The 13,874-nt window shown below is 40.9% G+C and overlaps 1 long non-coding RNA gene across 1 annotated transcript in view; it reads left to right on the top strand.

Moving 5' to 3' along the window:
* Nucleotides 1-12,502, top strand: part of LOC108784462 — a 26,092-nt gene extending 13,590 nt beyond the window's left edge. Inside the window, exons 2-3 of the long non-coding RNA XR_001941069.1 lie at nucleotides 2,177-2,255; nucleotides 12,157-12,502. This is a non-coding gene — a long non-coding RNA (uncharacterized LOC108784462). The remainder of the gene's footprint in view (nucleotides 1-2,176; nucleotides 2,256-12,156) is intronic.
* The last annotated feature ends 1,372 nt before the right edge of the window (nucleotides 12,503-13,874 follow it).

The raw sequence follows: 13,874 nt of genomic DNA, 5'->3' as shown, positions 1-13,874 counted from the left end.
TTATTCACAAAAGGGTGAAGAGTTTGGAGAAGGCAGGAGAAGTGAACAATCTAGGACAACATAGCTGATTTGGAAAAATTCTCCCATGCAGCTCACTTTCCAGTTGAGTGATGTTGTCCTAGATTGTTCACTTCTCCTGCCTTCTCCAAACTCTTCACCCTTTTGTGAATAACCCTGTATGTAAATCTTGTTCAAGTTTGTCTCTGCCACCAGAACTCTGCTGCTGGTCAGGTAGGCTTCCATCTCATTTAAAAACCTGTAGGAAGGCCTGAAAGGTAGAAAGGGACAGAACCAAGCACAACATTAACAGGAAAGATCAAAGATTTAAATATATGGATCCCCGGATCTACTAAATGTTTTCACATTCAGCCCTAGATCTATTGATTGTTTTGACATTAGGTGTGCAACAAATGTATTTTTCATCATATGGTCAGTTTGAATCGACCAGATTTGTGACAGGTCCACTTTTTGAGAAACAATAATAAATGCACACTTCCTCATAAAAGAATAAATGTGCATTATTTTTTTTTATTTTTTTATTGCACTGGAGCCAGTAAAGAATTGCAACCAAGATCGGTAGATCACAGGTGCAATGCTCTGGATCTTGCACACTCTTCCCCCTGTCCATGTCTCCAAATATCCGTATCAAGGTCAGCAACATGACGGGAGGAAGAATGAAAGGACAAGTGCAGTGATGTCACTGCAGTTGTATTCTTTTGAGAACTACAAGTCCCTCTGCCGCTGTAAACCCCGCGATTCAGGCAAATGGGGGGACAGGAGGGGAGTGGGGGTCTTTAAGTGATCACGCTTCATGTTACACCCTAAATATTGATGGAACATGGTCCAAAAGGTGAACTTAGTCCTCAAAGCAGAACTCTGGACAAAAGTGATCTTAGCCCTTGCAGTGGGGCTACCCCCACACTGCAAGGGTTAAGTGCTAGATTTCATCTAGGTGTTATACTCACCCAATCCTCTGAGCTGGCTTGCTCATTCTCTGGAGCCTCTCTCCCCCTCCACTGCTGTGGTCTAAGGTCCCTTTAGTCATTATGTCCTATACACAGTGCATAGGACATGAGGATGCCGAGGGACATACCATTGGTATGGCGGAGGAAGGGACAGGCTTCAGGGGCTGGAGAAGCAGGTAGCTGGATTGGCAGTTCGGGTGAGTATAACTTTATTTTTTTAGCACCTAGACAAAAACGAGGGGTAGCCCTGCACGGATTAAAAACACTTTTCCCTGGCGTTCTTCCTTAAAGACCAGTGTTTTATGGCCTAAATAACCTGTCAGTCTGTACTCCTATTTCCTGCAAGTTCTAAAAAGGTAAAAGGGGAACTTGGAGATTAGTATTTGGGGCTTGTTTGGACCATGTCCAGACCAGAACAATTTGTTCCCGGACCGAAAAAGCATCCCAATGTATTTCTGGGCTCTGTCCAGTCCAGAGAAAAAAAAAATACTGCTTGTCTAATTTTCTCCGGTCTGGAACGCACTGGAATGCATGTAAATGCATAAAAATGCATGCAAACGCACTGGAAAGCTTCGGACAGCACCTGAAAGCCCATTTTAAGCTAAAAAGAAAAAAAAACACACCGGAACGTCACAAAAACGGAATACTATACAGTTATATTAGAGAAAATGCTCTCATAGAGCACTTGAGTGTATGAGGAGCAGAAAATACATTTGTGCTCGGGAGACAATATGCTGTTCTAGATTCCATGTTTGCAGGCTGTAAATCGTAGTTCAGATGAGTAGTGTATATAAAAAAAAAAAATCGATTTCTGAGGTGTCAGTAGACTCCTTATTTACTACAGGGATCAGTGGCAAAGGGCTGTAGTAGTACTAGTACGGTAGTAGTAGTAGTAACCCTTACACAAGGAAACAGCACCACACACTGCAGACCCCTTCTCTTGGCATCCAGATGCTAACCTTGTGATGTACATACCAAGCCCAAGATCTTTTTTTCCTGTTAATAAACCCACTTATTCCAGAGATGTTTTCTGATTACCTGCCATGAATTATTGCACTTAGCACAAGATTATGATTGTGCTTTGCCTCAACGAATAAGGCTACTGGGTTTACTAAATCCACGTGCTTTTCATTGGAGATACTTTGACTATATTGCATAATATTTTCAGTAACTTTATTATATTTTAAGCTTTGTGTTCTTTTTTTCTGCAGGAAGTGTGGCTGCAATCACCGTAATTGTAATTGTCCTTGTATTAATAATATTTGGAGGAGCAGCGTTCTGGAAAATTAGGTAAGCAAATGCAGTGTTCTGGGGGGTGCTTTTAAAAATGTTCTGTTGAAAAGTTGTGAATTATTTAGTCTTGTCCGCTCGGATTCAGAGCGGAAGCTAGTAGTGTTCCACAGTGTGATTTATAGTCAAGTTGTTGAAAAAAAATGGTTTTCTGAATACATTGCAAAATGAACTCACATCAATGGTGCCTTATTCATTGTACCTGAACTTGAACTAACCACTTCAGTGCCGGCATGTTAAACCCCCTTCATCATCAGGCCAGTTTTCAGTGCTGGGAAGATTTGACTGAGAACTACTCTGTCATGCAACACTGTACCCAAATTCATTTTATATCATGTTGATATCATTTTTGAGTAGATAGAGCTCTCTTTTCATTGCATTCATTCCTGACATTCTACTGGAGCTGCTCCATCCCGCTGCTGCTCCTGAAGTGGATCATCTGACCTCCAGTCTTTTTTCACTGCCCACCTACAGTGACTTGGTCACTTTATCAGCACTTTCTGCTTGGGTTTGGGAGTACTCAAAGCTTCACATTTGACCTAGTTGCTTTCTGCTATGCAGTGCAGCATGTCTTCTCAAAATATGCACAGAGTACAGTCCCACTGTTACAGGAGCCACACTTACTGGCTCTGGGGGGCATTTACCCAGTAGCTCCACAAGATACTGGCACCTGTAATCTAGCACATAGTACCCCAATTATTATAGGGTTGTCAAGATTTCTTCAGCTCCAGCGGGTTGGGACTCAGGTCTCCCCCATGTCCATAGATATTTTTGGTCTGTTTGTGCCGAGTTACTGGAGCACTCTGCCCGCAGAGGCCCTAAACACTCTCTGGCGGCGTCTCTAGCAGAGCCTGTCTCTGACGCTCCTGGGCCCCCAAATCCAGCTGCGCCCCAGGCCTCTGTTACAATCTCTCAGATTCAGAGTTCCATCGGTCTACCCTTGGAACTGCAGTTCTTGAGCCACTTCCAAATGACTCAGATTTACAAGGGGATGTTTCTAACCTGATTTATTCAGCACAATCTACTCTGTAACTAGAGAGTCAGCCTGCTGTTCCAGGCCTGAGGTCTTTTTAAACTCCTAAGACTTTCCTCTACACCTCCGCACTTCTTCTTTGCACATACTGTCGGCTGTCCTACCCTCCACACTACTCTCCTGCACATACTGCCTGCCGTCATACTCTCCGCACTCCTCCTTTTCTGTACATACTGCCCCCGTCATACCCTCCACACTCCTCTCCTGCACATACTGCCTGCCGTCATACCCTTCACACTTCTCTCATGCACATGCTGCCTGACGCCATTCCCTCTGCACTTCTCTCCTGTACATACTGCCCCCATCATACCCTCCACACTTCTCTCCTGCACATACTGCCCCGTCATACCCTCCACACTTCTCTCTTGCACATGCTGCCTGACGTGATTCCCTCTGCACTCCTCTCCTGTACATACTGCCTGCTATCATACCCTCTGCACTCCTTCTTTGCACATACTGTCTGCTGTCATACCCTCCTCACTTTTTTCCTGCACTCACTGCATGCTGTCATATCCTCCACACTTCTCTTTTGCACATACTGCCTGCTGTTATACCCTCCGCTTACCTCTACACATATTGCCCCCTTCCCATACCCTCCACACTCTGCTCCTGCACACAGTGCCCGCTATCATATTATCTACTCCTCTCCTGCACATTCTGCTCACTGTCATACCATCCACACTCCCATCCTGCCCTTACCTACCCCTGCCATACCTTCTGCACTGCTCCCCTGCATATACTGCCCAGTGTTATACCCTACACACTCTTGTCCTCATACTGACTGCTGTCATACCCTTCGTCGCCTGTACATACTGCCTACTGGCATACCCTTCAAAACTCCTCTTCTGTACATACTGCGCACTGCCATACCCTCCAAGCTCCTCTCCAGCACATAATGCTCACTTTTTTTAGCATTCTTTGTTATTTTTGCCATATCTGGAGTGGGAATATTTTTGCTAGTTTGTCTTAAGGTGCATCTAATGCTTTTTTATTACGTATTGGAACAGGCATAGAGGGAAAGTGTTCCAATAGGGACACATGTTCCAGTGAGAACTATCTGAGAGAGGATTCCCCTAACTACTCTCTCACTTCCTGCTGTGTTTTGAGACAGGATGTAAAGGAAAATATCTACAATGGCACATAAAAACATTTGTCAGAAATTTAAATCGTTCTCTTCTCTATTCAAGATGAAAAAATGGTTTTATATATACTTTACAGGAAAGTTTTCATTGTAACCTTTGGAACTAGATAGTGGGTTCACACACATTCATCACAGTTCCTCATAATCCGTTACCACTTATTATTTTGGTTATCACAAGGGACACCACTATTATTAGCTGTTTTTTGGAATTCTGTCTGGGAAATAAATATTTTTAGCTGTATTTAGAATACTGACTGCGGAATTTGTACTTTTAGCTATGTTTAGAATTCTGGCTGGGAATTAAAACTTTTGTTTTCTGTTTCCATAGTCAAGAACACAAGATTGACTCGCTATTCTGCATACATGAGCCTGTAAACTAAAAACACTGTAAACATAATAGGCAGGAGTAGTGTAATACAGTCATGTGAAAAGTACACCTCATGAAAATTGGTGACTTGAACATGCAAACATTTTATTCACAAAAGGGTGAAGAGTTTGGAGAACGTATAAGTGAACAATCTAGGACAAAATAGCTGGACTGGAAAGTGAGCTGAATTGGAGAATCTTCTTAAATGTTGTCCTAGATTGTTCACGTCTCCAAACTCTTCACCCTTTTGTGATTAACCATGTAGGCTTTTATTTAAACAGTGCCTACATATAAGAGGTGGTATACTAATAAGAACACTAAGAAAAAGTAAGTACATCAAATGCTGGTATTGCCTGCCGTAACAGAAATTCCTTCTTAACCTCCCTGGCAGTATGATTATCAGGATTTTAGCATCCCAAAGTGGTACATTGTTTTTCATGGAAATTTGTTTTTTTAAATCTTAGTAAATTTTAGGAATAACTCACCTAAATCTGTCCAAACAAGAGTCCAGTAGACATCCCAGCTATGATAAAGTTTGAAACACAAATTAAAAAATTATAATATAATAAATTATACATAATTATAAAAAATTATAATATAATAATAAAAAAATGGTCCAGTAAATGGGACCACAGTCAATAGAGTACCAAGTTCGCACATCACTGAGCTCGGTCGCAGAATCGTCGCTGTTTTAGGTCAAAAGCGGTTTTAGTCAAATCAAGTTTATTAATTTTGCATAGAAACAACAAAACATTATGCATGTGTACAGGAGAATAACAGGCATACAGGCACAGTAGGGCATGAAGCTCGGCCTAATCTAGCAAAATCGTGGAGATGTGCTGGGCTCATCTACAAGGCATACTCCAACCGCTGTTGGCCCTAAACCATGTCGTATGCTCCAATAAACAGAAAGTGGGGGGGGGGGGACAAACCATGAGACGTAGTACAAGACAACACTAGGGGATACAACGCAACATAGACAACAGGGGAGGTGGGTGGGAATTGTGGGTTCTGTAAACGAGCTATCGGGGTTCTGAGGACATATATAATGGCGATAAGACCATAGCACATACAAAATGGGTAAGGTGACAGCCACAGGAAACACCCCAACTATGAGAACAAGGTCAGTACCACAGGAAAAGCAGCGGAGTCCTGGAAGCAAATCCAGAGCAACCACAGGTCTCGGAAGGATGCCATACGGTCGTTATCAATGGCGACCATTTCTTCCATACGCATGGTATCGTTCAGGCAAGTCAGCCATGCCGACACGGGGGGAACCAGGGTGGACTTCCAGTGTCCTGCGATAACCTGTCTGGGTGCAAAGAGGAAAAACCGCAAGGGGGATTTCTTCGCTTTCGAAATCCGGGAGGGGAGCAGTGTCAGGAGTGTCAGGGCAGGAGTGTTTCGTGTGGTCGTGAAATGTGCCCTATCGTACACAGCTAACACCGCATCCCAGAACCTCTTAATCAAAAGACATGACCACCACATATGCAAATATGTACCTTCAGCAACTTGACATCTCCAGCAGGTCTGCGTCACCGAGGGAAACATATGGTGCAATCGAACTGGAGTAAAATACCACCTGGAAAGCATCTGCCTAACACAATGCACCTCAACGATTTTTCTGATGTTGCACAGTTGCATTTTTTCGACGGTGGTATTTTCAGGTCACAAGCTTTCCCTTGCTGCCTGCAAATGCTCTTTATGTTTGGGTTACTTCACTCAACTCAAATTAGGACCACCTTTCACTAATTTGAACTTTTTGGCATTTGATACAAAACCTGAATTTCACAATCTCAAGGATAGTAGCCATGTTTGTATAGTGTGTGCATTGTATAGCTGCACATATCATCTAGTGCAGTGATTCTCAACCTGTGTAACCTCAGGACCCACATTTGTCCTTGGTCATTAAGCCACAGCCCAAGTCACACTGCAATGTAATACACAGCATTGCGGTACCGCTCCTTCCAGTGCAGGCAATCGAACTGTGGGTGGAGATGCATTAGGGATGCCATTTAAAAGATCCACCCAATCTCCATACCTTATGAAAACTGGAGTTGATCCGCAGCTTGGGGTCAAGTGTGGGCTGCTGTGCTGTGACAGAGCTCCATTCATATGTGCATTGCTTGTACAGCTCCCTTGCGTGTCCTGTAGAGGTGCCAGGAGCTAGAATGTTACATCACTCCGGTCCAGGCACCTCTACAGGGCACACAAGGGAGTTGTACGTACGTACGTACATACGTATATATGTACAGAGCTCCCTCATGGCCATAGCCATATCCCACCCCAAGCAGACACTCTGTACCGGGCAGCATAATTTGAATAGCTGCTTGGTGCGAGAACTGACAGTGCTGAGAACCTCTCACCTAGAAAAGTGGAAGGCACACGGTGACCCACTGAACACGGGGTCGCGACCCACTTTTGGGTCACGACCCACCAGTTGAGAACCAAGGATCTAGTGGTTATCATACACCCATTAGAGACATCAAGAATACACAGCAAAAACACACATTCAGATAATTTAATGTAAAAAAGTTGTATTTTGCCTAATGCAATGGCTATATATGGGCACTTTCATGCTGCGCCTGTATTTAGGAATGTATACATACCTTTTCTTTTGCCGATGAAGAAAGCTTTTTCACTTCTCTGGAACATTAATCATTAGGAAGAGAACAAGACAGTTTTTTTTTTTATTCTTTCTTGCTACTCCTTGCTATCAATGACCCTGTGTATATGACTGACACCACTGCTCTAGAGATTAGAGAGGAATTTTCTGTTTATTATGCTGGAAACAGAAATGAGTCAGCTCTCACCAAGGAAATGAAACTACTACTGAATATATGGCTCGAACTTGCGGTCAGCAGACATTCCATTTGATGAAGTTTCTATTCTGCAAAGCTTGTGATCTGTAGCTGCTGCTTTGCTGCGCTATCCAAAACATACAACTACAGTTGTATGTCTACATGGTAATTAAAGTGGGATCCAAACACTCTTTTAGCTTTGGATAGACTATGAAAACCTCTGTAAGGGACATTCTCTGTGTGCAAATTTGGGAGATTTCCCCTCATGTCCTGTTTTGGAGTAATACAGGGAGCAAATGTGGGGACACAGCAATAAAAAAAAAACATGGGGAAAGGGTTTGGACTTGTTGCTTATGGTGACACTATTGGGCCAAGTCACAGTGACACTGGTCAAGAGATTAGGAAATATCCCTACAGTGACAGCAGTAAAAACCTTGCAGAGGGTCTAAGCCTTTAATGACCTGTCCAAATAAATCTATAAAAATAAAATGCTATACATTATCAGCCAATGATCCTCGGTGTCTATGGATGCCTTTAAAATGCTCTAAATAGTTTTGCTTGACCAATCTCAGGGAAAATTTCAATTGTTCTAGTTTTCTTAATATAAGAAGGTGTTATATGCGACTATCTGTATAGTCATCTTATTGGCTGTATTAACAAGCATACTTGCTCAAGCCTTAACAGTGTTATTTACAGAAAGGGTGAAGAGTTTGGCGAAGGAGGCAGGAGAAGTGAACAATCTAGGACAACATAGCTGATTTGGAAAAATTCTCCAATTCAGCTTTCTTTCCAGTTCAGCTATGTTGTCCTAGATTGTTCACTTCTCCTGCCTTCTCCAAACTCTTCACTCTTTTGTGAATAGCCCTATGAATAGCCCTTTATATGTTTATATATATTTATTCCTTCATATAGCACTTCTTGAACCATTCGCATCCATCCCTGTACCTAAATGAACTGTCTAATATTCCTAGCACAATCCTACACTCACAGTAGGGGTAAGCCTTTGGATAGATATCATAACTCCACTTTTGTTAAGGAAAAAAACAATCCCCTCTGGCTGAACAATGTACTTTGCAGGGATTTTAACCCACGTTGTTGCAGATTCCTACTCCTACCCTTCTCTGTTCTCAAGAAATAGCTGTTTATTTCACTGTGAGCTTTCCAAACTGAATGGGAAGGTTAGCCTTCATTATAATCATCACAACGTGGACAGCTGTAGTGTCTGCTTCCCTTTAGTAGACAGGCATTTGGGAGTCTTTTACCAAAAATCTAATTTCTATTGCAGGGGTAGCTAAAATGCAACTTGATGTCTGAGAAAATACGTAATCCAATCACAGAAGCAGGAAATCAAATTTCTTGGCCCTTCCGTATACTAATGGTGTACAGAATGCCCCCAGGTTGCCATATTGCATTGAATCTTTGAACAATTTTAGAAAATTACATTGGCTGCAGATTGAAATGGAAAGATAATTTTAACGAAATGCAAAAATAATTTGAACAAAAAGTTTTTCTTTAACCTACCTATATGTTAGAAGAGTTGGTGGGCAGACCGCAAACCTGGAGGGTTCATACAAAGACAGTATAAGACAATAGTGTTCTTTTTTAGAATTGAACCTTAGACCTTGGAGTGCCAAGGAAGAATCTTTCAAAATAAAATACTATTCTGCAAATTGTGTCTGCATGTTGAACCCTCCTTTGTCTATAGCCAAAGTTAAAATAACATTACATCCTGTTTATTATTTAGATTAAAAGTTTTAATAATGGTACACATCTTTCCGTCCCCAGACTGGTCCATTTTACTGTTATATAGGAAAGACACAAAATAAAAATACAACACATTAACAAGCACTATAGAATTCCTTATCAAGTAGTTCATATTTTGAAATCTGGAAAAAATGACATTTTATCATTTAGTGAATCACGTTCCCCTGTGCTCTCTCTGATGATGGGTAGGTATGCAAGAAGCACATATTCACCTTTCACAGTCCTGGATGATATGTTTTCTACAAAATGTATCTGTCAGTCTTTTTATCCTTGCAGACCGGCCAAGCATATTACTCTGTGAAATGGTTTATGAATAGCTGTATGTTATCTATAACAAGCAAAACCTCAGCTTGCCTGTTCTGATTACTATGTAGTGAGCATTTCAACTGCATCAGATAATCAGTATGGCATCTCAACAGACAGCCTCGTGATCTGGAAATGTGAGTGTGGCATATTGCATTTATAATTACATTTACAAAATGAGCAAAAGGCCAGAGTACATGGATGGAATCCACAGTCAAACAAAGAGGGATTAATTGACTTTTTGTAAGCAAGCCAACAGTGTTATCTGCGGATGTTAACATGAAGAAATGCACTTTTCGAAGCAGAACTCTAGGCAAATATATATAAAAAAATATTTCAATCCAGTGATGCATTCATTACAAATATTTACAAAGGATATCTAAAGTCAAAGGTTTTTTTTTTTTATATAAGAGTAGAGAATTCTGCCTGTGTCCTCTTGTGGAGGTTTCACTTAACGTTGTGTCCTTGAGACACAACGGGACATGGGAGAAAACCATTTTAAAGTGAGGGGAGTCCCACATAGACACTTGTCACCAGATCAGGTGTCCCCATTGAAATATTTCTCCTAACAATGTGAACATGTGTATAGCAAGGGAAAACATTGGACTGCTGAACCTTCAATGTCTAAGAACCTGTCAAGGGAGCTGTAATTTTTTTTTTCCTATGAAGTGATAAAGGGACCACCTGCACTCCATGGAGCGCTATGACCAGTTCAAATAAGGTGTTGCTCATAGTGACAATAAAGGATGGCGCCATGTAAATCCTCAGATTTACATGGCGCCAAATCCTGTTGTAAGATTAGTCACTAGCACACAAAATAAATGTGTCAAATATGTCATAAACCCACTGTTTCCGGGCGACGCAGGGTCCCTCCCTGACGTACCCGGAATATGACCATATTTGCCCAATGGCGTCACCTGGGTCTTAGGTTCCCTGACGTGACAGATATTATTACTTGTTCAAAAAGTAATAATAGAGATCATACAGATACCCTGCTATAGACAACTAATTGAGATAGTTAATTCCTAGAGCAGCCAGTACTAAAGGGTCTGTTTAAAATTTATCACCCAAGATTCACACAATTTTCATCCAGGACTCAAATGTTTTTCTAGTCTTATTCAATTAGCATAATGTGTAAATCCTGGGTAGTTGTCTGAATCTTGTGTGATCACATTTAAAATTAAACTATACAAAACATTTACAATGTTAAAACAGGGAAGTGAAGGAATATTGTCCATTAATGTCTGGAAATCTTCACCCGGATAATACACAAGCTTACTAAATATAATCAGTGAAATAAATAATCTAGATAGGTCATAATAAAAAATAAAATAAAAACTGAAGGCCTTGTCCATCCAAAGCTGATATTTTAACACTGAATGGAAGCTGGTGTAGTAAAGCATATATCATCTGCTTTTTTTTTTTCCCTGATATACTTGCCACATCTCCAGCAAAGCATAGCTGATAGCTTTCCATATTCAGGAAAGTGAAGTCATCCATGTTCAGACCAGCTTATTTCGGACATAGCGAGAAGGTGAAGCGGCTATGCTCATGCCATATCTTAAACTCTTTCACATATTAGATACCATAGTGAGGCCGGGCATGTGGTCTGTTAGAAAAAAGAAAAGGCTAGTTGCACTCTTTACCGGTATGACCCTGTGATCAGGGAGGGGTGCTTGGAATGACTGTGGATGGCGCTGCCAAATACAGATAATTGCAGAAACGTCACCAGCACACCAAATCCTTATAGGATCAAAATTCGTAGATTTATTGCAAACTGACATGAGTTTGCAATAAATCTATGAGTTTTGATCCTATAAGGATTTGATGTGGTCTGTTAGGACTCATCGTTATGGACGTTACCATTGCCTTATACAAAAATTAGAATAGCATTGACATTTTCTTTTTAAGCATTTTTAAAGCTTTCCTGACGCCAGAGCAAAACTCTTTGATGCTCTATTGCTGCAGCCCCACCATACTTTATAAGAAGAGGAGTTCTGGTAGTGGGAAGTGTGATTTTATAGTGTAGTGGTGACTCTAGTGGTGGGTCTGCAGAACACTGATATTTTTGTTAAGGCTTTTCCTCCACTGTTGGTATCAACTCTGGCACATTGATTTATGGCCAACCACCTGCTATATAGTTTTCCCTGGAGTTTACTGGGATATCATACATAATAAATAGTTCAGTTAATGCTGAATAAGCACTTTACAAGCTTTCCAGCTTTCTCTTTAGCTTGCATTAGAAGCTGGCACTTACTGTATGTAACTGTTTGTGTGTATAGACGCAAGTATTGAAAAAAGGCATTGGAGAGCGTTGTGAAGGCTTTCACAAAACTCAGAACATCCTGAGAAATGATGGCCATATATTTTGGCCCCTTTAGCTATGACAGCACACTAGATAATAGGAAACTTTGGGAGAGCTGAATTTAGCTACATGTTATTGTCTGGCATGTTCTCAACCCATCTAACTTTGCAAATGTTCTATTTTGTAGGCGTGGATCGTATGGAAGACTACGGGAAGACCCAGATTATGGCTCCTTGGGAAATTATAACAATCCCTTGTATGATGACTCTTGAAGGAACTATTTGATTCAGAAGAAGAACAAATATGTGCTGTCTGTTTTACTGTTGTGCTGGGTCACACCAACAAATACGCTTTACCTTTGAACTCTCAGGCCTGCTGAATTGTATGTCTGCTGTGCATTGAACAAAATAAGGAACATACATTGAGACTAATCATCAACCACTGCACTTCATTAAACCCCTGCACTGTGCCCATTCACCTACAGTATGATTATACACTCTGTTAAGATAAAAACTAACGGCCTGATATCAAGAGGGAAAGTAATGAGTCTATATTTTATTATTAAAGTGTAATTTTGCACACATAAAGAATTTGATGTATTTGATTATTAAAATAAAGATCAGAATTTGCTGGCATTCCAAAGAATAACGTTGAATATAGATAGGTAAATGTTATATGTTATTTATAACACATTTGATGTAAACTCATTAAAATAGGAACACATTTGCTTAAATGTATATAAAGATGACCTGAACTGTGCAAACTGTGCCCAAAAAAGGCAGGCAGAGAGCAAAGCACTAGTCCGCAGTATTGCCTGTACTCCTTCTGCATCTGATCCTTTCCCCATTAAGAACTTACCATGCCTTGTCTACTCTGTGGCTTTATGTTGAGGCGGCCATCTTAGTGGAGACCGAACTTTGCTTCCTCATCTCAGATCTGGGGCTCCCCCTCCTGATGGCTGGTGATCTAATGACTGGTGGAGTAATAATCAAGAAGCATCTGGAAAGGTGGATAAAGCAAAGAGCCACAGAATGTATGAAGCAAAAGCAGGGTGATCTTTGCACTTCCTTGGTTACAGCTTCCTATATAGCAAGGAGAACAGTGAGCAGCACAGTAGTGGCATCACCAAATCTCATTCTAAATCTTGCGATACCAGCTGTCAGAAGCAAAGTGCCTTAGATGATCTCGCTCTGCCGATACACAGCTAAGAGACTGTGGGCACAGGAAGTGCTCTGCTATTTTTCAGGAGGAATGCAGACAAAGTAAAGGCAAATTAGGGTATTGTGTCAGTGTACTGCTTAGGCACAATTAAAGATTCTACATGTTCCCTATAAGATAGAAAGTCCCCAGTCTTTGAGTTCAGGTCCACTTTAATGCACAGGCTGACACTGAAAAAGAATTTAGGTTCAATCCATTTGCTATTTATGAGTAGCTCAGGTCATGAATATGTTAACATTTTTTTACACACCAAACGTGGATGGGTGTAATTCACCTTGGTGTCCACTTTGTACTTTTGAGTCTTATGCCAAACACTTCTGAGACCCATAGTATTTTATTTTTTTCAGAAACCATCAAATTGAAGGAACCATAAAGGGCTGTTAGTAATTAGGTCCAATGCTTTGTGTGCTTAATTGGCCCCTGTTTGTCCTTGCTTGCCAAATATCCACTTTTTTTACACCAATGAAAATATCCTTAATTATAAATGGATTTCTGGAATTTGCATGGCAACACACATTTGTACACTGTCTTTCACTAATTTGGAAAACACAAAAAGTGTAGGAATTATTTATATTTCAGCTTGTCTTTTTTTTGGTTGCAGATTGAATGTGACTTTACAAAAACTATATCTAATTTTGAATAATGTTGGCAAGTAACTCTTTCAGTCACTGAATTCAGGGAATGCAA

Source organism: Nanorana parkeri, unplaced genomic scaffold, assembly GCF_000935625.1.
Source record: "Nanorana parkeri isolate BGI_ZX_2015 unplaced genomic scaffold, ASM93562v1 scaffold115, whole genome shotgun sequence".
NCBI classification, from domain to species: domain Eukaryota; kingdom Metazoa; phylum Chordata; class Amphibia; order Anura; family Dicroglossidae; genus Nanorana; species Nanorana parkeri.
The sequence above is the reverse complement of the archived record's forward strand: the minus strand, read 5'-3'. Positions and strand labels throughout refer to the sequence as shown.